Raw genomic sequence first — 27489 nt, 5'->3', positions numbered from 1 at the left:
CCCTCCTCCCAATCTTTTTCTCCTCCTTTCTCTCCATCTTTGTCCGTCTGTCATTCCCTGAGGTGAGTAGCTGAGTGCTAATGCCCAGGTCTCAGTAATGGGATAATCCTTCACATCAGAGCGGCAACATCAGTCAGGCTACATGTCGCTCACTAAAAGCCATCTTTATCATTGAAATAGGGCTTTAATCTCCACGTCACACGCCATTCACACACCAAAATGTATACACACGCGCGCTTCCACAAACACTGACCAAATGTTTCATCATCAAGGCCCAGCCGCGCTCAAGGAACCATTTTGTTTCTTATCTGCCGAGTGCGCCACTATCACAGAGGATGTTCAGCGCTACGTTTACCTGTAGATAAATATGTAGCCTATGTAATGGTTATCTTGCCCACACAGCAATTTGGAAGCATGTATGTTGTGCGTCAAGACGGAGCAGGATGTACACACGGCCTGAGGCTGTTAGACTCGAGTCACATTAGTCTTTAAGTGCGAGATAAACGTGTTTGTGACAGCGTGTGTTTAGATACAGTCACACTATTTGAGCTGCCGTGCATTTATGGGTTTCTCCCAGCGACGTGATGCCAGTGTGTGGTGTTTAAAGCTCCGATGCACCTATTCTGCTCCACACACACACACAAACAATGAAATACACACACACACACTCAGGTCTATTCCTGCTACGAGCTGAAACATCTGGGCTCACAAACGGCAGGATCGTCTGGGGAGTGCTGATGTGATGCTTTGACTGTCTGTGTCCACCTGTGCCCAGAAATAGCTTGAAAAACACAATCTCTCTGCAACACCTGCTCTGGGCCTTACATAAGAGTAAGTACAGACCACACAGGTCGCATGGAGGAAATAGAGTAGTAATGGATCTGGGAGTTAGGAGGGACCTGAGCCTGTATGTGTGTATATATACACATGTAAGAGAATGGTGTATGTGAATAGGGCTGTCCAATTGGACTGTATTCACTCACTCACTCACTCATGTTCTACCTCTTTATCCTCCACATGAGGGTCCACAAAATGCAGGGTACACCCTGGACAGGTCGCCAGTCTGACTGTATTTAATCATGTCGAAATAAGGAAACAGTAGTAGCCACAATGCTACCATGTAGCCTTACAGGAGGGCATGACCAGAGTCCAGCCCGTGGGCCAATCACGGCCTTCAGTCAGATTTTGTACAGCCCACAGTTTCAGTTTTAGAATGTATTATTTAAAAGAGTCTAGAGCGGAAACAATGAATCGATTACTAAATTAATTGACAACTATTTTGATAATCGATTAATCGGTTCAAAGCTTTTTTCATGATTAAAACAAGATTTCCGATTGTTTAAGCTATTTTCTTCATATCTTTGCTCTGGATAACAAAGAAATTGTTTTGATTTTGGTTTGTAGACAAAACAAGACACCGATCAACATTTTTTAAGGTTTTCTGATATTTTATGGACCAAACGATTAATCAAGAAAATAATTTGTAGTTGCAGGTCTAAAACAGCTGTATAGAGAAAACCCTTCCTGTGACAGACATTTTTTCCATAATCGATTAATCTGTCGATTATTTTCTTGATCAATCGACTAATCGTTTGGTGCATAAAATGTCGATCAGCGTTTCGCAAACCTAGAAAGGAAGTTGTTCTCAAATTGTTGTTGTTTTGTCCAAAAACTATTGTGTTTTAATAATTTCTTTATTAAAACACAGAAGATATTCACATTTAAGAACAGAAAACTTGTTTTAAGTCCTTAAAAACACTCAAACCGATGAATCCATTATCAAAATAGCTGATGATTCATTTAGTTATCGATTAATAACTATCGACTGTAGGTGTGAACGTGTGTTGGCCCTGCGATGGACTGACGACCTGTCCGTGGCGTTCCTCGCCACTCAGCAGCTCCGCAGAGGATAAAGCGGGAGACCATAAATGAATATTGTTGCTACATGTAGGATTTATCTCCAAATCACATTCTTTTTTGGCAACATTTAGGATGGCGACAGAACTTTTTGTACTTTCACACTAAGATGCAGAGAAAAAAAAAAAAAAAGGTTTCCACGAAAGTACGGAGGAGGAGAAGAGTGGCACGTAAGATTATAATTCTGAAGAGAAGAGGGACTCTTCAGACAACTCAGATGACTGCAAGTAAAATATCTATATCTATATATATGTCATTAACTGTCTGGGTATGAAATACGTGTGTGTCAGACTGTTGGCACATGCTTGCAGAAAAACCAAGCAAGGAAGTGATGGAAAGATTTCGTTTTGGCAGTAAATACTGCGGCGTCGCGTGCCGAGCAAATAGCAGTCTTCAAATAACATCCGAGCAGTTCATGTGACCTTTATGAAAAATTATCCATACGAGTCTGAACTCTGTGGTACGGATTTTCATTTCAGGCAAAGGAAAGTATGTGAGCCAGTAAGACAATGTGGTACGAGAAACCCTTCATTGACGAGATGGAAAGTTTGCACAGTGACTCTGAAGTCGGAGTCGCTGTTGTGGGTTTCATTTAAAGGTTCACCAATAACCAACGCTGTGTGGCGAGGACAGATTTGCAATGATTAAAAAAAAAAAGCATGTAAAATATGACACATAGATGAAAAACGAGCCTGAATGCACACCGTCGACAAAAATTAACATGTACGACTGAATTATCCCACTCGCCGTGACGGATGTATTTTGATACGTCAGCGTACAAGGGCGAATAGTTAGAAGAGGGGGAAAACAAAGACTCTCCTTGATAACAAAGGCACCGAGGCTTAATGCCTGTGAACCTGTCGCTGTGCCTCATGCAGAGGATCAGCACGGCAGCCACCGATGTGACATTTATCCCACAAAACCATAAATAAATGTTAGATTGGTATTTGGTATTTACATGTGTATGTGGTTAAGTGTGTCACAGTGAGTGCATCCATGTGTGTGTGTGTGTGTGCGAATACAGTAATTGTATCGCACGATACTTGCATGTGGCTCACTGTCGTCGTGCGTCTCTGCGGAGGCGCGTTTGAAACCGCCTTTATCAAATTTGAGCATTTTGTGTAGTACAAGAGTGAACGACGGGGGAATTTAGAGAGTGTGGCATGTTTCCCGCATCACATCACAGGAGGTTAACCTGGTTACACATGAGGACATTGTGTGATAGGAAAAGTAAGAAAAGTTATTTTATCACGCCAAAAGCACTCTCAACGTCTTCGAATAAGTGAATTTTAAGTAACAGAATTATTGTGAATGGGAAATATAATTAATATTTCACGCAGTCTAGTCACACCAACATACAGTCCTAGTGTCAGATCATCCTCGTGAGCATTTGAGCCTAATTTTAATTCATTAATGTATGTATTTTTGCTGCATAAAAACCCCTCTCTTGCAAATCCAAAGCTCCTGTTTCTCACTTTCTCGATACGACTCTACTTCCTTTGCATCGACCTCACCGGGATTGTTTCGTATAATTCTCAGTCACACTAGCGAGCCTCTATATATGTTGATGGGGCTTGACTGGTCGTCCATAATGGGGTGCAGAGAATTGACAACAGTTCTGCACTCGCTACTCCATCAAGTGAATGATGATTCCTGGCTCGTGCCAGGGTCTGATCCCAGCGTGCGTTAGTGCGACATAACATGGTGGAGTGGATGTTGGTTCCAATTTAGTCTGTCACTGTTCAGCAGAGCATTGTGCCAGCAGGGACTTAGGCTCTTAAATAATCAAATAGTAAACCTGATTTGATGTAATTCCGGTTACAAATACTCAAACTTGGGTAGAACTGGGGAAAAGGGGAATATAAATATAAACTGCTATCGCGGCCAGGTGAGTATTTTGGAAAGTGGATGCTCTCAGACGTGCCAGAAAACAGGGGGAATACCACAGGGAAAAGACTGCAATGGATAAAAAAAAAAAAAAACACAACCCTCCCCTTGCTCTTAATTCTGGGCACTTACAGCGGGAGCTGTGAGGCTGACGTCAACTGAACAGAGCTTCATGATAATGACTGGCTGCAAGTCATATTTTACCACTGATTTACTGCCTCCAGTTTGATGATAATTGTGGGGATTAAGGTAAAGTAGGTGGAGGGGGGGGTTCAAATAATCCCCCATCTTGAAGCCTGATCGTACATGGTATTTGATACAGAAGCTCATATATGATAGGACCTACTTACGATTAGCTTTATATATTATAGCTTCATATGCATCCTCAAGCAGGGTAACGCAAATGCAAATGGATTTTGGGTCATGGTTCAGGGAGTTTTCCTTCCAAATAACACTTTCTTGAAAGTTAAAAGTGATAGTTTTATTTTATATATAGCTGATGAATCAAGATTATTAAAAGTGATCACCATTGACATAGCTAGTCAACATAATTTGATCATCTCACGTGCACATTCAGTTGTGTTCCCTGAAATGATGATACTTCAGCACAGTGAATCCTACATCACTGATTACTGTTTATGTATATGTATATAATATGTGCCAATCAGACCTTTTTTCATATTCCAATTAATTGTGGTTTGATTAATTTCACAGGTGATGGATTAGACTTAAGCTTATAAATGGCGTCCTAATAAATGAAAGCTTAAAATTAGATCCTTTAAACATGGCAATATAATGACTGACACAATATTGACTGAACGGATGACAGGTACAGGTATGACAATCTCTGTAGTCCTTTCTAAAGTTAGGTTGGTGTAAAAGCAAACACCCTGCCTCCCCAACCAGCCCCATGTGATGGTGTTATCACTGACCTTGACTTGCAGAACCCTTGGGAACCATTTTACTCAAATAAGCAAAAACCCACAGTGTTTAACTTGTTCTCTGCTCAGCTCTGACTCTAAATCCCCGTCTGTCGTGACCGACCTTGAAGTCTGGCTTTGACAAGAGAATATGTAATGGCATTATAACTATTGTAGGGGAAAGATGCGTGGGCTAAAGAGGGCACATGGGAGATCAGATTATTCCCTCAAAACATATATACTCTTATGAAAAGTGCAGTGACAGCTATAAGAAAGTGTGCCAGAGGCTGGTAAAGCTGCATGTGTCTCTCTGTATGGGTATGACTGATCCCTGGGAACCACATGGGCATGCAGGAGTAAGCACTCTGCAGGATAAGTCTTCTCCATGGAGGCTCTTAAACTGCCCCAGATATGAGGAGCAGGTAGTAAAAGCTCTAAATCGCAACGTCTTCTCTCCAATTTGGTTGCGGCCATGTTTTCAAAGTTCGGACATCAAAGCTCTACAGCATAGAAGCCAATCACTACAGTCTAAAGTACTTACCTCGTGGTCCAGCAGAGGGTGCAGCAAGCACTGCTTGGCCTTAGATACACTTTCAGTCCAAAAGACAAATAAGACAGTGGTGTTATGTTGCACTGAGAACTGGGGTTCACTATTGTTTTGCTGTGAAAATTGGGGGACTCAAACCTGAGTGGACCACCACGACACCAAAGCATCTCAAAAATGGCGAGTGGATATGCAGTCCCCTCTGTAGCTTGTCAAGGCATTCTGTCTTTAACAAACCTCCACCAGTACAAATATAGCTCTTAGCTCAGTGTAAATTCCCATCCCTGGCTGTGGCCCTAGCAGGACACCTTGGTATGTGAATGAATCATGTACCAGCAAGCCAAGCCTTTGAATTAAACCATCCACCCATGCTGAAACAGATCATAGCCGGCACATGTTCCCGGTTCAGATCTATTTAGCTCTCCTAAACACTCAGTTAGGCAAGGGAGAAAAAAACTCGACAGGGGGCAAAGGATGTGACGCACCACGAGGCAAGGCTCAGATTAAACATTGCAGACACAAGAGAGGATGAGGCTGAAGAGGATTTACAGTAAGTGCAGTAAGAGTACAGCAATGGCTGCCAAACGGATGACAACTCAGAGATTCAGAGATAAACCTTTAGGACGGGAGATTGGGGTAAAACAGGAGTAAGAGGGATAAATGCATACACGGTACAATTAAAGTGGTTGTGGTAAAGGGTGAAGAGAATAGAGCTTGTTAAGACCTACAAATGACGTCGAAAGGAAAAAAAAGAGGAGAGAGAGAGACAGGACGGAAACGGAGGAAACAAGCAAGAGGATGCTGAGGAAGGAGTGTTTTGCGAGGCCTCCCTCCATAATGATCTCTGAGATCTTTACTAATTGGGCAAATCTCTGTGCAGGCACCCAGCACCCTGCTCTCAAGAACAGGTCAGACAGGAAGGGGAAAACATTTACAGACACAAGGGGGGTGCCATGAAAAGGTTGAGCTTTGTGAGTCTAATGAATTGAGGGGTTCTATGAGAGCACCACTGACCTCCACCTAATTCCCTGCTCTCCAATTGCCTTAATTCCTCTTTCCACACACTTCAGGTTTTGCTCATCTGTTGTAAATTTATGAGCAACTTAATCGACTGAAATAGTGGAAAATACATTTGGCTTCAGATGATAACTCAACTGAGGCTCACGGCGGCCTAGGGACCTTGTTTGTAACAGTGTGGCTGATGGGGTGAGGGGGTCTGAGAGAAGGGGAAGAGTGCTCTATGAGGGCAGGAGCAGTGGACTAATTTATGAGCGTCCTGATCTATTGGTTAATTAAGTGGAGAGAGGAGAACATGCAGGAGGCAGGGACCAGTCTGGGTAGCCAAGAGCAAAGGGAAAAATGAAGGGTGGACGAATGGGCAAGTGGGTGGAGGTGAGCCGAGTGACACTGGGAGAGCAGATTTGAAAAACTGGAGATTTGGATGACCTTGTGCTCGACTGACCATTCAGTATTTCTCTGACGAAATGCTAGTGATCATTAGGAACTACTGGCTCACCTGCTTGAATCGATACAACCCCACCTCCTCAGATTTGTCAAAGTCTTACTAAATAAGATGTCCAGAACCCAATCCACGGGTCAGTCGAGCGAAAGACCTTTGAAAAATCAATTCAGGTATTCACTCGTCAACAAAATCTCGATACGAGGAAAACATGCACCAGACACATGTACTCATCCTCTGTGTTTGCACAATACACACTTCTGCAGCTGTCCTGTCCTCCTTGGAAATGTTTTATTCCACAGAAAAGGAAATAGAGAGAGAGAGAGAGAGAGAGAGAATTACGCACTTAAATGGGGTGGAAAAAAAAGGCCAGGAAATCCTGCTGACTTGCGCCTTCTAAATCGACACCCCCTTCTCCTGCTCCCTGACTTATTTACAAGTCTCTAGAGTTTAAATCTAAATGCAAAGAGATTGTTTCATGTAGATACCCAGGGAGCACTGGTTGCTTTCTTCCCAGGTCTTTGTCTTTGAAGGAAAAAAAAAAAAAAACTGTACCCGACACCATTCATCCATCGAAACGCAACACGCTTGAACATATTTTCCACCAAAGCAATCTCGCCACTCATTAGCCGCTAACACCGCCCTGTGATCAAGGTTACACTTCCTATACTCGGGCTAATTAAGGTGAAAAGACCCCATCTTTCTTCCTCTAATGGTGAGCTGTGCACATCTTCACGTCGCCTATACATTCCTGTACCGCTTACTGCGACACGGCACGCTCCCTATAGAGCTCGGGACGTTGACGTCACAGTACCACGGTAACGCCCCCGACACGGTTCATCTATAGGCGTATACAGTTGACGGCATAGAAAATCAGAAAACATGCCAGGAAACTTGTATCTTCGTGAAGATGGTGGATGGCTATTGTGCGAAAACAGTCAGTGACAGGCTAATGGGTCACAAGTCTGCGCAGCAACGTCAACAAAGCAACTACTTACATTACTGTATACTGCCCTAAACTTTATACTTACACACTTATTGGCATTATAAGGATCAGATACAGTACATTCCCTTAGTTTGCGATATATCGGTCAATCTCCGTGGATTTTAAGTCTTAAATCCAGCACCGGTCCCATTAATTTTGCCGCATCGGTGTCACGTGACCTCCAGAGCTCAATACTCATCTTGTCTAATCTTTGTTACTCCCATTGTGATCCCGCCCGCCCCTTTGGTTTCCACATCCACAAAACCAGCATTCCTGTTCTTTGCATTTTTACTCCATCTTTTTAACACCTGAGGTGAATTGCACAGACAGTCCAAAGGGACAAATGAAGGGCACGGCACAGAGAAGATGAGTCATTTTCACCAAGATACTGTAGCCTGTGGGTAGCAGATAAGTACACTCAATAAAGTCAGGCGCAAGTCAGAACACTGACATTTATGTCATTTATGTTATAGCCTGGTGCTGTGAGCCGCTGCTTCTTCTCAAAGCATAGCATGTGAAAATCTACTCAAGTGGGGAGTCGGGCCCAGGAGTGATCCACACAGATTGGAAATTAGTTCTTCTTTCCTGCCACCATTTGTCAGCAGAAGAATTGCTTCGGCCTTGAGAAACAGTGTGAAGAGTCACAGACGAATGACTTCACCAGCGAGCATTGTTTTCTATGAAGGATGGGGAATACAATCGCCGCATCCTTAAATATTAAGAAAAGACAGAAAGAAAGTGCCTGTAGTTAAAATAAATCAAAGGAGAGAAGGCGCGGTAAAAGGTTTTGAGGCGTTCACTCTTCAGTGCTTGCACAAAACGCAGACCCGTCCTGTAATGGCGCTTCACGTGCTCACGTGAGTGCACGTTCATCCTGAGGGTTCGTGTTTTCTTTGTTGATTGCGACAGTAACAGGGACAATCATTACCTGCTCGGCATCATCGAGCGCAAAAGTCTAACACCGCCGTTCTGATGCTCATTCATCACTGTCATGCCCCTGCTTCTGTTCCTAACAACACACACAAATACATCCAGAGTCTAGCAAGGACCTGTCAAATAAGAGACATCCTAATTCCCTATATAAGAAGCCCCCTTATTATTTTTTTTTCATTAGCATCCGCCATCGTGACAGCTAAAGCCCAGCAGCTTAACAATGCATCAACCAAAGCTAAACGGCATTCGGAAGTACTTGAAAAGATCCATTTGTTTCAAGGGGGAGGAGGTGAGGCTCAACTCTTAAGGTACGCTTGAAGAACTGATGTGAAACACATGCCTCAGAAGAAAATACCTGTAAAAGGAGAAACGGTAAAGAGAAGCATGTTGCCGGAAACGGCTCATCCATAGCTCCCACAGGCAGCATTCTTAACAACAGCAGTAACCCCCAGGAGATGGACAGCAGCGACTCGTATCGCAGCATCCTCAAGTGTTGCCATTATCCAGCAGCTCTGGCCATGCCTCAAACCCAACCACCGCAACCTACCATCACTTATGTCAACACATGGACATCAAGTGGATAACAGTCTAGCCTGTACTATGGGACAGCCACAGGCTGCACCACCATGGAGGCTCATTATGTTTGACTGACTGAGACCAGCGTGTATGTGTGTGTGTGTGTGCAAGAGGGAGATATGTGTTTTATAACAACCCTCATCATTATACAGTGCAGCCACAGTGATAACACTTCAGCTTGTTGGCCAGCACAGCGACTACTGCTGCTGCTTCCTTTGCCAGTATTACCATTCAACTGGTCCTTTTCTAGCTAGTTGTTAGGGCTTCCACTGACAGCTCATACTAATATGTGTGGTGGTGTGTCAGCTCATACTAATGTGTGTGCAACAGCGGGGAAGAGGTAGCATACAGCAGATGTTAGGAGAGCAAAAGAGAGATGATGGTGTAATGTTGTGGCATTCCCCCCCCCCATCCCCCTTTCTCTTGCCCTCCCTGTTGCGCAGTTCCCTCCTTCACAGCTTGCTTTTTTTAAAACACCCACCTATTTGCTCTTTGGCTTGCTTCCTCCTCTCTTTTCGAATTCCTTGTGACATCCATGGTCACTTGACTTTCCGAGCACATTCTCTCCTCCTCTCTGTGTTAAGTGTCTCAGGGAAGAGGGCAAGAATAGTGGCTCACCAGGCTGCCCGTCTCCGGCTACGTTGACCCAGAGCTTGTTTGCGATGCTGAGGGGTTTACTGTGGGGTTCTCGCAAGGATGTGGCTACTCCTGACCTTGAGACGCTGTCAGTACTATATCTCACTCAATTTGTCTGCGCACCCGTCAGTGGTGATACGGAACACGCGCTGAATAAGTCCAAGGCGTGCTGCAGTGCTGTGTTTAGAGACACCGTGATGGCCGTGTGCTTTTCATAAACACATAGAGCTGTAAAGCTATGTTGCTATGAGCTTTAAGTGCAAGATCCCTGGAATATAAAAAGGACCGCAGAGAGGTATTAAGGCCAAAGAAATAAGCACACAGGTGCAGTTCATTGATGCACCAAAAAAAAAATGCGGGGAAGTCACCTAGAATGCCAGAGGGATGAGCTGCTCCACTCAGAGCAACATGGATTCACACTGTCAATCAATCTGACTTGCCAGAAAGCAGGATATATTTAATCCTGGCTGTTGCTGACTCCAGTGCTGTTGATTCCATCAAATCTATATCTTGGTTTCTATTCAGGCCGTGACTCTGCATCACAGAGGCATACAATCCCATTGTAGCCTTGCACCTCTGTTATGAAAAGAATTGTTTGTGGAAAAAAAAATTCTTTGCAGGTTTCTGTTGTCGAAGGGATTGAAGGAGCTGTAGCTAGCCTCATGCCATGTCGGACTTATTCATAATGTGTTTAGTCGGCATTCACTCGGTGTCACATCACTCTGCAATGAGAGCATTGGTGGGAAGGTAAGACCCGGTTGAACGCTATAACAATAATTGTGTTTTCATCGTCTTCATTTTTTGGTCGTAATGCAAATACTTGCACCATTTCCAGCGCATTCATCGTCCGGTCATTAGCATGTAAATAGCCATGAATGTTTGGAGTGGAATTTACATTTAACAAATGCACCAAGCACTTTTTATTCCCCCATTTGGATGAAGTGAAATACTGAAAGGAGGAAAGAAACTACAAAACACTCACAACTGTGATAGTGTCACTGAGATCCATTTGTTGCCACTGAGATCCATTTGTTGCTGGCACGTTCATTATGACATTTCACACAGAGGTGACACAGAGGTGACAAAAACAGCCACCACGGTTCAATGGCAGCAGAGATGATCTGCTTTGTGACGCAGGTTCACACGGGTTCACAAATCCCGGGTATACCTGGTCATTTAAGTGTGAGAGAGGCTTTAAAAATGGGAGCTCACAGTCCTGAGATGGCTGGCAGATGTTCTGGGTAGTTTCTAACCATCTCAGTGTCTTTGCTTCTCACTTTTATCCCTTTGAAGAATAAGTTAATGTTTATCGATCGTAGCCGGTGGTCAGCCTGGTTCTAGCAGGGGATGGGAGGAGTGGTGATGTGAGGAGCAGCTTGCTTGCTCGAGACTCTGGGAAGCGAACATCAGGATTTTTCAATCAAAGTATGTCAGAAAGTGTTCAACCTTGATCTAACCTTAATGAGCCCACCGGGGACAACACAGCACTGTTCGCTGCAGGTTGACAGAAGACACGGGGATTTGAAGACAAAAGGAGAAGACAGAGGGGGGGGAAAAAGCTTGGGGTGAGTGCATGAGAGGAAAAAAGCAGAGGCACGCAAAACAGTAGACACTATAGCACGATATAGAGAAAAGAGGAAGACTGAGGCCCAGAGAATAAGAGAGGAAGGATTGAGCCGGGAAAAAGTAATGACTCTAAACCCTTAGTCTCCATCTTGCGCCCAAGAGAGCAGAGATCGTATTCAATAGGCAAAGAAAAAGAGGAGAGATGGGCCACTGTGGAGGGACTGTGGGAGACCAGCACTCGAAGAGAATCGCAACAAAACAGACACACTTGACAGGAAAAGCGGAGAAGATGGAGGTCCTTCAGTCAGAGAACACTCCCCAGTAATATAATGTCATATTTCAGTTCCACACTGCCCTCAACATCTCTTAAAGAAAATTGCCAGATCACTAATATTCACTGCCCTGCACCGCCGAGGACGACAAAGATTTAATCACAAGAGATGAACATTTGCCGGACGCGTTTCTTCCTCCACAGCCATAAAAAGGTAAATAAGACATGTTCAATGCTTAGGTTTGCACATTGCGACAGTTGTAAAATATTTGATCGTAATGATTTCATGTCAAGATTGTGCACAGCACCAGAGAACATTGTTTACTGGGCTTTATCATTAAGGGGGAAAAAATGCATCCTCTAGCTATTTGAACATTGCTGCAGTCAATATGATGATGTCAGTTTTTAGGTTTCCTTTTTTTTCTTTTGATTAATTTTGTAGCTTTGATAGATATAGATATATATATATATATATATATATATATATATATATAAATAAAAAAAGGACGCATGCCGGAGCACACATGTAAACCAATGAAAACAAAACATGGGCTTAAGGTTTAAAATGTATGCGGGGCTTATCCATCCCAAAAGATAAAAAACATACATTCTTTGCAAAATGAAAGGCGGAAAAAAAAACAGGTTTAATCTCCCATTGAAACAAATGAATGAGTAAGTCAATTGTTCAAGCAGCTCAATGGTTTGAGACCAGAGGCCGATGAATACACGAATGTGGGGGGAAAAAAAGCCAAAAAAAAAAATAGCTTTGCGGTGCATCTACACTTTTCCCATTCATTGTTATAGACACAGAATATTTACCGAAACCTGTGCAACTACACCCACACGCACACAGTGTGAAGCAGAGCTGAAGAAAGTTACAATTTAAAGGCTCAGTATGTAACACTTTAATGTACCACATGCTCGTATGAGCATATATAGTACACGTAAAAAACAACTGTTTAGGTTTCTGTAGCCTTAAAATAAGGCAAGGGCCTTCCTTTACAGGGGCCGCCATCTTGTACCACCATTTGTCCACAGCAAATGAAAAAGAATGACATCCTTTCTGGTCATTCATTTTGGACCTTCAACATTTATAATCCATTTTATTTACTGCAAAAAAAACACCCAGGCTTTCATGACCGAGTTCAGTTACCGGCGAGGACATGTTATATATTCTGCCAAGGTGTTGAGCCTCCACTCACATGGAGAACAGTCTCACTGAGATACATTTCAGTATCGCCTTCCAAAATTGGGTGTTCATTAAGTGTGTGCCTGTCTAACACACGGCTCCCAATTCCCAATTTTAAAACCAGATCCTTCGAATGTGCAAAAAAAGGGTACCCACAATTATTCAGGCTGTCAATTATACAAGTGCTAACTCTACGGTTTGCCACACTGGAGCCTTCAAGTTAGGCTGAAAGGTGGAAGACGATTCGCACACAATAAATATTGTGCCAGTAGGTCTGCACCTTTCAACAAAGTTCTGCAAGCGACAGAAGATGTGAGCAACGGCGCCTCCCTGAGGACTTGCATGTTCAGCAAGCCTCGGCTTCCCTAATTTATCTCGACTTTAATAAAACAAACATTTAATTTCACCAGCATCCATCGGATGATTCTCTAGTTCTCCTGTCAACATGTCAGCTGCTTTTATCCTTTCACACAGATGTCTTTTCTCGCCTAAATTCAAAAATAGCCAGAAAACATCCAAACTCACAGAGGGGGGGAGGGGGACGGGGGGGCTGCTGTCACGGATTTACTAACAGTAAAAATAAATACTGGAGATAAAAAAAAATAAATTAGCAGCAGTTAATGCCCAGGTAGGCCTGCTGATGACTGAGAGCATGAATGAGTGAGACCGTGCCGATCATTTCAATGCACTCTGTCACAACACTGGCCTGCATCTGTTGACTGCTTAGTGACCCGCACACTAGGAGCCATCAATCTAACCAGCAACATGCTCTGAATGCCTCATCCCATCTGCCTCCAGCTTTGCTGCACCTTTGGGCAGCACTGAGCAATGGTTTCAGGGTGCCTTGTAAATAGGGAGCCTTGAAAATAACATGCTTCACGTGAAACTTTCCAAACCCTCGATTGAAAACAACACTGACAAAAAAATAACTCCCAGTGCTTTTTGAGGTAAATTGGCAACGTGCTACTTTTAGCTGTTAGCATCTGTTCATCGAGCTAGTATAAATATGTCAAAGATTATTTTTAAAACGTCTGAAAAACATGGGATTTTTTTTCACGTCCCTAAAGTGTGTGGTGTTTACAGACATCCTCCACAAGGACAGCCATTCTGTTTGATTTCGTGAGCTTAGTGAGAATCAGCCACTGAAGCCTTAATATACACGGACGACATGCTGTATTACTGCAGACATGCTCCACAATGCGTCCCTAATTCTTCCATTCCTATTCTCCGTCAAACACAAATGTCTGCGATCCCTCTACACACACTGCATGAATGTGCCACCTTTATCCCCTCTAAACATCTCCACGGGTTTTTCAAAGTTTCCAGCCCGCTGCCATCCGGATAAATAACAACTCCTCTGTGACAACATCTATTTAGCACAAGGACAGCCGCACATTTTTCTCCATTAAAAAGCTTTCTCGCCACTGAAGAGACGTCCCTCTCTGCTTTATAGGGCCAGACTCGCTGCTTCGACTGAGCAGAGAAGGTGAGCCGAGCCAAGCCGAGCCGAGCCGAGCTGAGCTGAGTGGAGCTGTCTTCCCCCTTCTCGTCGCCGCAGATAAGAACAGAGGTCCTCTTGTCCCCAATGAATTCTATCATCTAGCAGGGCCTGCCCATCCAAATGACCCACAACACCAGCCACAGCATATAAATGCACCCCATTCTTCCAGCTCTGTGTGTGTGTGTGTGTGTGTGGCGGAGGATGCTTTTAGGGGAATATGTTCTCATGGCTATGGCGTTTCCTGAGATCTCCTCGGGGTAAAAACCCCATGAAAAGACGCTCCTATTTAGTTGAAGGATGATTAAACCATTGAAGAGAGACTTTGCATCATCGCAGGCAGATGCTGACAAAATAAAAAAAAATGTCCCTTTCACTATTGTTCACTGGACTCTTTTCACATGCGGTGGAAGAAGCGGTCCCCGAATGAGCTAAATCCAGCACCGACGCAATTCTCAGTGAAGCACTTTGATTAACGGGCAGCAAATTCTGCACATCAGGAAGCCAGAGCCATGAGCTCAGTGTGACTGAATGGCAGCCTCTGTGTCTCATTTCACCACAGGAGCTCCCGAGTCCATGCAGGTCCTCGGGATGCATCTTCTCTACTGGAAAGGAGAGGCTTGCCTGCGTGAAACACCAATCATTTGCAAACAGCCATGACATCTCTGCTCAGCAAATTCACGTATGCACATCCACATGCAAGGGCCGGACAAAAAAAAAAAACACTGAGCAAGTGCAAACATGTGACATGCTTTGGGCAAATGGGAATTATGTCTTGTCTTAGTGTTGCAGCTGACATGTATCCTCTTATGTTGGAAACAAACAGTTTAACATTAAAAAAATAGTCATTTTTAGGCCATTTCATCGACAAAATGAATTGATAAATCCATTCACTGTGTGGCTAAATGAAAACGTCCAATAATACTAATTAATTCAGAATAAAACCACTCTGGACTGTGTCATTCTCAGCCTACCTGTTAATGTGTGACTGCCACTGAAGACTCCCCTTTCTTGTGTGTGTGCGGCTTTGCTTTCCTGAGATTTCTTCCTTCTTCTCCTTGTCCTCTTCACTATCCCTTCCTTCACTCGAGCAAAAACTGTGCCAATAAAGACAAAAAGGATGGAAAATAGAGCCCCAGAAAAAAAGGGGTTGAAAATAAATCAATTATAACATTTCTTTTTTTTTTTTGAAAAAAAAAGAAAGAAGAAAAAAAAAAGGAAGCCACTTCCGGCAGCACTAATAATACCTCGTTCAGTCCAGCGGGGCCAGCAGGTGGGTCTTCATGATAGGAGACGATGAGTGCAGACCAACAAATAAAGCCGCTCTACTGCATTACACAGCACATACAGAGGGATGTTGTGTGATTCTCCATCCGAGCAGAGCACAACATGCATTCATCCGCCTCAGGAGGAAAGTCAGTGTTTATCGAGGCCCTTCAACGACAAAATAACCCCCAAACAACCGGGACGTGTCTGCAGGGACTCGGCGGATGTGGCAGCCGCGGAGTGTCACCTGTGCTGTTCAGCGGTTACAGCTCTTCCTGCGGTCGAAACGGCTTTTTTTTTCCACCCCGGGGGAAAAAAAATCCTCGTTAAATCCCCTCAGAAAAGACTCCGAGCAGCGCCTGGAGCCACGGTGCGGTTCCCCGGTACGGTGTTGTCGGACGGCGGTGGCGCTTCTGCCCGTTTGTCGCTGTGTCTGTGCCCGCGACCGCTTCAGCTCGCTGTGGCACGCGCGCGCTCACAAGCTCGCACGCTCGCCCCCGACGTGACGCGCGCCGCAGTGTCCTCCCCTAGCAAGCCGGTCGCCTTGGCAACGCTTTCTTCTGACCTCAATATGGTCGCTTCCTTTTTTCTTTTTTTTTTTTTAAAGAAAGACAGACAGACATAGAAATGCGTCGCGTTTTAGCAAAGCTTCTGGCGCGCGGACAGCATCGGCGCGTTCACCCGCTGGCGAGAATGCGTATTAATCCGCTCTCTTGGACGCAGAGGTGTCGTGAGGTCTGTCTCCATCCTCTTCTGCAGGGGAAGGATGTGAAAAAATTAGTGCTGAGGAGTTTCTTTTTTTCGGCATCCCTCTCCTCTGCTCGCATCCAGCCGGGCAGATCTGCATCAGCATGACGTCAGAGGACGTTAAAGTGATACAAGCCCTTCTGTGTTTTGTTTTTTTTTCTCTCTCCATCCTTCTCCCCAGTTACCCTCCTCCATTCATCCATCCATTCACCCTGCATCTCTCTCTTTCCCTGCTGTCACTCTGCCAGTCACCTTTTCATTCAAGCATCCATCCATCCATCCTTCTTTACCTCAGATGCTCCCCTCCATCACTTTATCCATCATTTAACCTTTCAGAGACAGCGTGGAATTCTTTATTCCCTCTATATTCATGCAGCCCCGGCTAATCCCCACACCAGATGAATATCACATCAGCATTTTGAGAGCCAAACGGGGTATTAAAACATTCATAGCGATATCATAGGAGATAGAAATGATCAAACGTACATAAATAACATCAGGATATACGCTCACTTTTATGGGCTCTCTGATTTATTGGGGTTGGTTTGCTGACTTCACCAGCTTGCACATTTATTTATGTTTTTCCGTCAAGGGGTACTAACCATCGAACATCCAGCATGGCCTCATCCCTGGCCTCATCAATGCAGATGGGAATGGCTGCGTGGTGGCAGCACCTGCTCCCTCTTGATCCAGCACGGCCGCATGTCTGTCTTATTACCGGACTCGTAACACGGCCAAACATCTGCCCCAGTCACTCTCGCACTGCAGAACCATGTATCTGCAGTTGGTGGGATGGCACCAGCCTCACAGGCAGAGGCGTCGTTTGGGAGTTCAGGGGCCCCAGCTCGGGGGAAATGGACCCAGACACCAGGCAAAATTAACCTTTAACATCTGCATTTGACAGTTTACATTCATAAATACAGGTGTCTTGTTAATGACTTTTATTAGTCCTCTGAAACGGCACACATGCAATAAAACATGATTTTTAATGAGAATTGAATATAAGATTTTTGAGCCTACATAGGCCTAAAGAACTCAGATTTAGGTAATAATGACAGAGAAAAATCAGATGTGAGTCACTTCACACAGGTAGTCTTGGACAGCATTAAGTACAACTGTTCACACCTGGCATTAAAACGCATCCTGGGTGCTTCTCTGAGGCCTTGAATAGTTTGCAGCCCAAATCAGATTTTTAAGCATATCCACATTGTACCTAGCTTGATTTCTTTTGGAAGTCTGGACACATGAGGTCCAATTTTTCAGACCACGTATGAAGGTGGGTTCAAATCTCATTGTATTTTTTCCACATCGGAAGTGTCAGCTTCCACCGATTCCGTTTGTGTCCTATTTTTTCAGGATAAGAGGGACAGGAAGTCAAGTTTTTTTTTCAGAATAAAAGCCGCCATGTTGACACCATATCATGTTTACATACATGAAGTGGAATTCTGTGTGACAGCGCACAATCGACACAGTGGGAGACAATAGTTTAAAAATCAGAAGAAAGTTTGTGCCGTTGCTCCACATAACCCTTTGGGACGGGCTCAGATTTCAGAATGTCATCCATTTTGTTGGCTTTGTTCAGACTATTGTGTTTGTCCAGTATAGAAATCCATGTGGAAGACTAAATGAGACAATGTCAATATGGACACACGCAGATACACGGATATACACACGGATGTGCTTACAAATCCCATTTAGGCTGCAGTCTAAACAAGGCCTGATTGTGACCACATGTGATCGGATCTGGCTTCACTCACGCTGTATTCAAATACAAACAAGAGTGATGTTTGTAACCAATCTGACTGTACATGCATGTCCACTGTCAATGTCAATGCGCGAGTGACAGGTGAGAAAGACAAAAAGAATTGAGTGAATCAAAGCACTACTCACACTGCTGTGACATGAAATAACTGAGAAAAAATAGCTACTAATAAATGAATGAATGGATGCTGATTAGTGTTGTTGTGGCCACACTTTTGGGTTATGATCTGAAGATGCATTCAGGAACTGGGTAACTGTGATTGGGTGGATGTTAATACCATGTCTGAATGTGGCTTTTATAGTTTACTGAGGAAGTAGCTGTTGTTAGCATTTCATTCAAAAGAGATTCTCACTTAATTAAAAATGTTTGGAGGAACAAACTCAGTCGTTCTCTGGACCCTGAGCAATTGCCTGCTTTGCTCCCCTGTGCTCACCAAAAGATCCAAAAAAAGCCTTGGGGAAAACCTTTTTTTATTTTTTTATTTATTTATTTCACTGAGTCTGGAGAGCGAGTGTTACCCTCTCTTCTTCCCCGAGCACATCCAGGTGATGCCTATGGGCTCACAACTCATCATAGAGACGATTTACTGTTCAACATCCACGTGCCAGCGCTGGACCTCCTGGTACAAACCCCAGGCAGATAGACGGGGTTGTTTCTCCACTCACGTGGTGCTGAGCGAGCCGGGGCAGTCGTCAATCAGGCAAAACATCATGTCAGCCAGTCCTGCCTTTTTACCCACAGACAACCTGAGGGACACTGATGGAGAAAAGAGAGACGGCTCCAGGGCCGCAGTATCTCAGCTATCAAGACAAATTGTCTTTGGTGGTGGATGTACATTCTCCTGTGAGTGTTTCTGTGTGTGTGTGTGTCATGTAAGGTGATGTTGATGTCCTTCACTTGATAGACCCTATAGCCAAGCATCAAAGGTAATGGCCCACATGGGAGACCTGACCACCTGAGACCATACACACACACACACACAACTCCTTGCAGTTTGTCCCTGATGCTCCACGTTGCTGCACAGTAGCAAACACATGTATCACAACATAAATATCCCGCTTGCTTTCTCTCAACACACACACACCTTACATGCACATGCACAAGTACACACACTCAGACTTGATGTATGCTGCGTTTGAGGTCAGGTTGCCAGTGTGGAGCCCCAAGCGGGAGATGGAGAATGCAGTGTTTATGCATGTTCTCAAGCATCTGGGTCACAATTATTGTGCATAAATGGCGATTGGTGTGGCTGTACATGTGAGTGACCCCCCCCCCCCCCAACCCCCCCCCCATCTCTCGGCTATCAGAGGAGAACAGCTCCACAACAGAACAACAGAGAATCCCAGACGTTAAGGTTTATCACAGACACAGGATAACGGTATATGTCATGTCACATAATGTAAATAAAAACACACAAGTATGCACAGGACACGCAAACATGTCCGTGCTGCTGTGAGCCGTTATCACGCCCGTGCACAGGCCCGGGGATTTAATATTCCATCAACGACAACAGGCTGCTGCTGATGCAACAACTACATTTTTCCAATCAGACAATCAAATGATTTGTTTTGCTTGAAGGTATTTGCAATAATACGTCACTGCAATCTCGGGAAGCCATTAACCCTTCTGTTTGAGACACCCACACTGTGCAGAGAGGCTATTTTTTCCCCCTGCGCCTAATCATTTATTTTCCAGCAACCAGATCCCGCTGCTCATGCCCACGGACTTGAAGTCGGCTACAGTACAGAGATAACAACAGGATATCAAAGACATAAAAAAACAAAAACGAGGGTATTTTGTTCATTTATGACTGATTACATGCATACAGTCACCTGTGCACGTGCCCTCATTATATGCATAATTACAGACTATCATTAGAAGAAAAAAAAAAACCCTGCAAAGATGCTAGCTGTGAATGAACTCCAGTGAGCCGATGCCAAGAGATTTTAATTGATAAAGCTGTTGTGGAGGGGGGGGAAAAAACTGGGCTTTAGCACAATTGGATTGCAGCTTTGCCAGGAGGGGAAGAGTAAGTGCAATTTTGCTCATTCTCTGACGCTTAATTCCTGCAGCAGTAATTACCTTTAAAGCTAAGGTTAGTAAACTGTTTCAGAAACAATGAAGCAATCAAAGTTCTGTCATATCCCCAGCTGCCGTATCTACACTGAAAGACAGTTGTTTGATGAAGATATAAAGACAGTGACAGAATGACGGGTACCAGGTTGTCGGGACGCCCTTTTATACGTGACACAAACAAACTAGTGACCAGGAGAGCAGTTCTTTCCGTTGTACTGAATCAGTAAAAACATTAGTTCAGGACTTCCTGCATGACCAGAAAAAGTAAACTAAAATACGGCTTGTGATTCGGCTCACGATCGCTGGATTTCCGCAGCGCTGTCGCTACATACACCAAAACTCCTCCGTTAAATGTTGAGATTTTAGAAATTCCCTGACTAAATGTTGGAGATTAACGCACGTTTTCAGGATTCTTAAGTCTTTTTAATTGATCTACAGTTCGGCATTGTTCGGTTTGATTCCTGCGTCGGACGTCCAGTGACGACACTCTCTGACCAATCAGTGGCCGGCAATGTTTGTCCACGTCTCATTTCAGTATCGGCTCAGCTCGCTTGGAACCGCGCCACAGCTGGTACCGGCTACTATCACAAATGGAAAAGCGCAAAAAAAAACGGATAGAGTCGAAATGAGCCGAGCCGCATCGTGCTCAAACTGTATAGTGGAAAAGCGCCATAAGTCTGGTCTCACTCCCCCCCTTAACCTTCCTTTCTTCCGCTCCCTTTCCAACCTCTTGCCCATTGCACCCTCTCTGAATTCCTCACACTGACTCCCACTTCAGAACTTTGTCATTGGTAATTCCCTCTGACTTTGCTTGCAGCATCACATTTATTCTCCTTCTCTTTCTCCCTCTCTGCAGCGCCATGAGGCATCTGCCCTCAGGGTCAGTGACTGGTATTCTCCCAACACAACTCCCTCCTCCTGTCCCTCTCTTCACCTCCCGGCATGCGCGCTGTGTTTCTCACACTCTTTCTTATCACTGTGAGGTTGGAGTTACGCCTCGTCGCAGTGTTATTTATCGGAAGTGTGCTTTTTTTGACGAGTTTGTGGGACGCATTCACAAGCGGGTGCAGGGAGTGAGTGCAGCGTGAATCAGCCACTGGACAGAATCATAGCTTGAGCATAAAGCAAGCGGAGTTCAGCCCGAGAGCGAGTCGCATGCGGCAGTAAACATGTTTGTCAGTGACTCAAAGGTGTGTGATCCCCGCTCTGCACTGACCTTGCAACTTTTTATCATTTTGACAGAGGGAGACGATAAAACACTCTGTCGCTCTGTTGCTGCAGCCTCGCTCACGTCTCTGTCTTTGCAAACTGGGATAGTGGAGGTTCCGGGGATTTGGGATCTCACAGAAACTCCAGAATATAAACAGACATGGGGCGGACTGTCTGTGCTGTGATTTGTGCTGAGAAATGCAAAAAAAAACAGTGCATGAAGTCATGGCTGAGAAGATGGAATCAACTTGGCTTGTACAAGTTATGGTTCTCAATAACTTGTCATTGGTCATTGTGAGGTTCTGCTCACGCACCAATCGCCATTCAGTCATAAATATTACATGTTTAATACTTTAATACGATTTTAAATCAGGAAGACTCTGATATAACCAATGATGTTATAATGGAGTCTGTTAACCCCTAACACTACGGACAATTTGGCCAGATAATCGGTTCAAATCAGCCTAAAATCAGAAGGCACCCACAATTGTCTGAAGGGCCAGTTTAGGATAGAAATCTTGCCAATTATCATCGAATATTTGACCTCAGTTTTGTGAGTCATTTAATTATTAATTATTTAATTACACCCTATCGAACCGACTGAGTGCTATAAGTATAAAGCACCCAACAGCAGGCGGACAAAGCGAGCAACAGCCTTGTGCACATATAGTTGAACATTTGGCAGATATTTCATGTATGAGTTGATGTGGCTGAATTAAACAATCAGTAAGGGATAAACAGTGTGTAACAAAGCACAGGTCATCCTGCATATCCAAACAAGAACACACACTCTTCTTCCAACAAATAAGTGGCTGCCGCTCAATCAATATTTTCCCTCCTTTTACGACTGTATTGGAAATGTTTTTTTTTCCCCAGAAAGCACATTCATCATCTTTACAAGCCGATATGAACACTTCCTAATGTATACGATTTAAACTGCAATCACAGCCTTTAATGGCCTCTATAGTGCACTCTTAATTAAACCCGCCGTGGCTAAATCATTAATAAAGTGAAGGCAACGTTACATGCAACGGCAGATTTAATTGTCAATCATCCATACGGTAATAATTACTCTCCGCTAAAAAGGATTGTCAAGATGATTTACAGTACGTCTCGTGACAAAAATGACCCACAACACGTCCCCTCCACATAGTTCAGTCTGCCTCAGTCCCACCTTTCAGACCTTTCATGTCCATTCCTGTAGCTGCTCTCTGTCTAGACACCTAGACACATTTTTGTGTTTTAATTTCGAGAATGTTTTATCTTTTTTTTTCAAGCATATTGTTAAAATACTCCATTCAAATCATTAGTTTTGACGCATCATGACAAAAAACTGGCACTTTAAGGGTTAAAAAAACTTTAAAAATGTTTGATATGTATGGCGAGGACTGGTGTTAGAGTTTATTATTATTAATAATAATAATAATAATAATCAATAATAATTGATACAATCTTTATTTGTCCATTTTTTATGAGCAAACTTTGGTGCTCGTAAACGTGAATATTTTATGAAATATGACATTGCAAAAATAATCAAACCAAAAAATAATCCAGTGTGCATGATGTATATTGAAAATAAATCATTTCTTGTGTTTTTTTAGACCACAAAATGACATTCATCATGACAAAACCTGGCAATTTAAGGATAAAAAAAAAAAGCATCAAGGACTGATGTTGGTTGAAACAATAAAATAAATAAATAAATAAATAAAATAATAAAGTTTTTATCTTATTTTTTAATGAAAACATCTTTGTGCTCTAGGTATGTTAACGTAACTTTTTTGAAGGTGCATTTGAGGGTTGAGAAACAGAAAACTGTACTTAATTAAAACATTTGCATGTATGCCGTTTCTGAAACCACACACACACACACACAAATCTAATAAGTTGGGGCTTACAGTGCAGGCTCACCCAGAATTCGTCTCCCCCTCCTTCCGATCCCCTCCTCCTGTATCTCCGCTGCTCACTTAGCTCCCCACAGTCCCTCGGGGACAGGAATCACATCCCTCCTCTGTGATCTGTAGCAGCAGGGTGCCTGGCAGATTAGTGCCGAAGTAGCTCCACGTTCGTTGGTCCTCAACATACAGAACGCCACCCCCTCTCTTCTTGTCTATAACTCAGCATCTTTCTGCCGCATATAAGTTCTTGTAGAGCATCCTCCATGAGGACACTGCATTTCCTAACCCCTTAACTTAACTACAACTCAATGCCTCACCATAACCCATAACTGCTTACTCCCAAAATGTTTTTCGCCTTTTACTAGGTCCTCATGAAGATACATACGTATAAGCAGAGGCGGAAAGTAATGCATTTCATGTACTCATGTTACTGTAATTGAGTAGGTTTTTTTGTGTAAGTCATTTTTAAAGTTTGTAATTTTACTTTTACTTGGTTTATATGGTTATTACTGTAATTTCACTTTCACTGTTGCAGGAAGCCAGAAAATCAGCATCTTTGTCACCAGAGAGGAGAGAGTTGGAAAAAACACCTGTTCATAGTTTGCATTTTTGGCCTGTTTTTGCACATTGAGACAAAAACAAAAAAAATTGACAAAAGCACTTACTCACATGACATTTTCTGGTCCTTTTATAGTTAAATAAGCAAAAGAAAAAACGAGGCTTAGGTGTTGAAGGGTTAGGTATGTTTTTTTGGAAGTACTCAAAAAATCTAAATCAAAATGTTGGCCTGAAATTAGAAAAATAAACAAATAAATTCATGCACTGGAAACTTTGACAGGTGAGTGATGAGGACAGGTGAATGATGAGGACAGGTGAACGAAGAGGACAGGTGAGTGATGAGGACAGGTGAGTGATGAGGACAGGTGAATGATGAGGACAGGTGAACGAAGAGGACAGGTGAGTGATGAGGACAGGTGAACGATGAGGACAGGTGAATGATAAGGACAGGTGAACGAAGAGGACAGGTGAGTGATGAGGACAGGTGAGTGATGAGGACAGGTGAACGATGAGGAAAGGTGAACAATGAGGACAGGTGAGTGATGAGGACAGGTGAACGAAGAGGACAGGTGAGTGATGAGGACAGGTGAACGATGAGGACAGGTGAATGATAAGGACAGGTGAACGAAGAGGACAGGTGAGTGATGAGGACAGGTGAGTGATGAGGACAGGTGAACGATGAGGACAGGTGAACAATGAGGACAGGTGAGTGATGAGGACAGGTGAACGATGAGGACAGGTGAATGATAAGGGCAGGTGAATGATGAGGACAGGTGAACGATGAGGACAGGTGAACGAAGAGGACAGGTGAATGATGAGGACAGGTGAATTGGTGCTACTTAAGGTCCCTGAGTGAGAAAGTTAAAGTATTTGTGACCTTTGACCCATTTTGACTGATACATTATGTGTTTACATATTTTATTTTGTACAACACAAGGAAGAACCTTGTTAAGAAAGTAACTAAGTCAATTTTACTTTTTAAAATTTTAAACAAGCTTCTTTTTTTACTTTAACTTGAGTACATTTTTAGACCAGTACTTTTACTTGTACTTAAATAAAATGTAATTAAAAAAGTAGTCCTTTTATTTGAGTACTGCTGGAAGGGCATCGTCTCCACATCTATGAATGACAAGGGCTAATTGCAGTGCCACGTGTCTCGAAAATGCAAGCTGCCACACCAAGGTATGGAGAGAGAGAGAGAGAGAGAGAGAGAGAGAGAGGGAGAGGGAGAGAGAGAGAGAGAGAGAGAGAGAGAGAGAGAGAGAGAGAATCATCTGCACAAAGATGCACAGCTTTGCGTTTTTCCATGACTTCTTTCTCTGCCCTGGTAAGTTTGGCCTTGTAATCGTATATACACATATTCTTTTTATCATTAATAGTTTCTACATGCTGGGTCTGTACTGTGTGCTGGTGTTGCTTTAATGTGCATTTGTGGGGTTTGTGTGTGCGTGTGTGTGTGTGTGTGTGCTGCTGCTGCTGCTCGGGACTGATGTATTATTCATGGCAAGGAGGGAGCAAACTCACATAAAGGGAAAATATGATATGGAGGAACCCTCCTTCCTACACTGACTGCTCACATGTACACACACACACACACACACATAAAACCCATTCTATAAAGTCAGACTGTAATTCCAATAACTCAGTTTAATCAGCTGTATTTGCATTTTTGCCTTGGTGGGGCAGGACGATAAGTTGCAGATTGCACATTAACCCTGGGGTTAGGAGAAGATCCTGTTTGTTTTTCCTGAAATCACACATAAAAATGCAAATCATCATAGGGTTAAATCGCACTTTAATCCAAATACGGATATCTATACTCGTGTTTTACAGTCGCTCTCATTTGCACGTCTTATTCAGCGCCATAGATTTTGTTGTGCGAGCATACGATTCATCGAGGTGATGTGTTCATCACGAATTAATAAAACGCACCACAGAGTGAAGAAGAGTAGCACAGTTTTTTTTCCGGGCGAGCAGGCGGACAGCAGGTATGTCATGATGAAAACTAATGCATTCATTAGAGACATTAACCAAAACTACAAGGACTAAGATGTAAAGTGGAATTACCCCGAAAACTCATCACTTTATCATTATCTAACTCATACACATAAGCACCACTGAGAGTGAGAGCGCTTGAATATCTGTGCGTTTCCAAGTGCACGAGCTCCATTATGAAGAATAAGCCAAAGGAGACATCATTTTACACATTATTAGGCAGACTTATCCTGGCCTGACATTTTGCTGACTGTAATTATATTTTGATATATTTAATTCATCCACTGTTCCCATTTCCACTGTTGTCGTTGCAGTTTGCCGCCCTTCCGCGCAGAGCCTTCCACAAATAGAGACAGAGCATAATAAGGAATAAAGCTAAATCAACACAATGGAAGTCGAGAGTGGCTCCTCTGGGAGAGAGTATCCAAATAACAGATATCTTCATAGCTCTGTAACAAGCGGCACCGTTGTTCCAGACGGATGGCGCAAAGCAGGAGTTTGTTTTTCGCCCGCGCAGAAGAGGCGGCGTGAACTTTTCAGCGATATTAGGTTAGCTGACAGGTATAGTGACGGCTCCGTTGTGCAATTAAAAACGCGCACATTCAAAAACGTGACGGAGCATTACCATTTCATGTGATAATGAATGTATTAAAGCATTATTTCCATTGATAGAGCCTGTCAATTGTACACACTGTGGCCTTTACTAATTCGTCTAAAGCAACGGTGAGAAATGAGAAGTTAAAGGTTGCACGCATAGAACTATCCAATGGAGGCAAACGTTGCAATTGGCCAATTTAATTGTTTTAAATTGGAATTTGGATTCAAAACTTCAAAAATGCACGTTTTCACAAGAAAGAAACATGTTCAACAGTTTGGACACCGTTTATAAGACACCGTCATCATCATCATCATCATCATCATCCGTCCGTCCGTCTGTCATTAAACCAACTCTCTCAACCCTTGCAACTCCAATAATCACCAATAGTCACCAGATGTATGGGTCTGTAGGTATAGATACAATAACAGCATACATGACACATTTCCATTTCTCCCTTCCACTGTGCCCTCGAAAAAAACAAATGCACCTCTGCAAATATGACTTTCAAAAATAGCAAAGAGTAGAATTCTCCCATTCCGAACTTGGCACAAGTAATTATGTCTTCTTTTCTTTCTTTGTGCCCCTTTGCAATTATAGATAAGAGTGGTAAAAAAAAAAAAAAAAAAAAAAAAAAAAATAGCCTTCCTATGAACGCTGCATACACATTAACTGTACGGTTGAGTCGGACGGTCTGCACTCATTTTAAGGTAAGTGTTAAGGAAATGAAGGAAATAAAAAAACATTTTTTCCCCTGCAGAGGAAAGAGTGTTTGTCCATATAGAGCCATTAAAAATAAACCATGCTGCATATATATATATATATATATATATATATATATATATATATATAAATATATATATATATATATATATATATATATATATATGCTGTTTCTCGCAGTGCTGGAAATGTAAAAGTGGCTTCATTATGAGTTCCATTACGTCAAGCAGAGCAGCATTAAATGAGGGGCCTGTCTTTCACCGATACATTCATGTATGA

At 43.2% G+C, this 27489-nt stretch overlaps 1 protein-coding gene across 4 annotated transcripts in view; it reads right to left on the bottom strand.

Moving 5' to 3' along the window:
* The window catches only part of nlgn2a (neuroligin 2a), a 168882-nt gene extending 152444 nt beyond the window's left edge, over positions 1-16438 (bottom strand). For 2 of the 4 annotated variants that reach the window (XM_058624877.1, XM_058624880.1), the window contains exon 1: positions 15356-16438. The gene's annotated coding sequence lies outside the window, so the exon portion shown is untranslated. The remainder of the gene's footprint in view (positions 1-15355) is intronic. The other 2 variants (XM_058624878.1, XM_058624881.1) reach the window with 2 other exon arrangements.
* Between the last annotated feature and the right edge of the window lie 11051 nt (positions 16439-27489).

Source organism: Solea solea, chromosome 3 (genome assembly GCF_958295425.1).
Source record: "Solea solea chromosome 3, fSolSol10.1, whole genome shotgun sequence".
Taxonomy (NCBI): domain Eukaryota; kingdom Metazoa; phylum Chordata; class Actinopteri; order Pleuronectiformes; family Soleidae; genus Solea; species Solea solea.
Note: the sequence above shows the minus strand (reverse complement) of the source record. Positions and strands in the feature narration are given on the sequence as shown.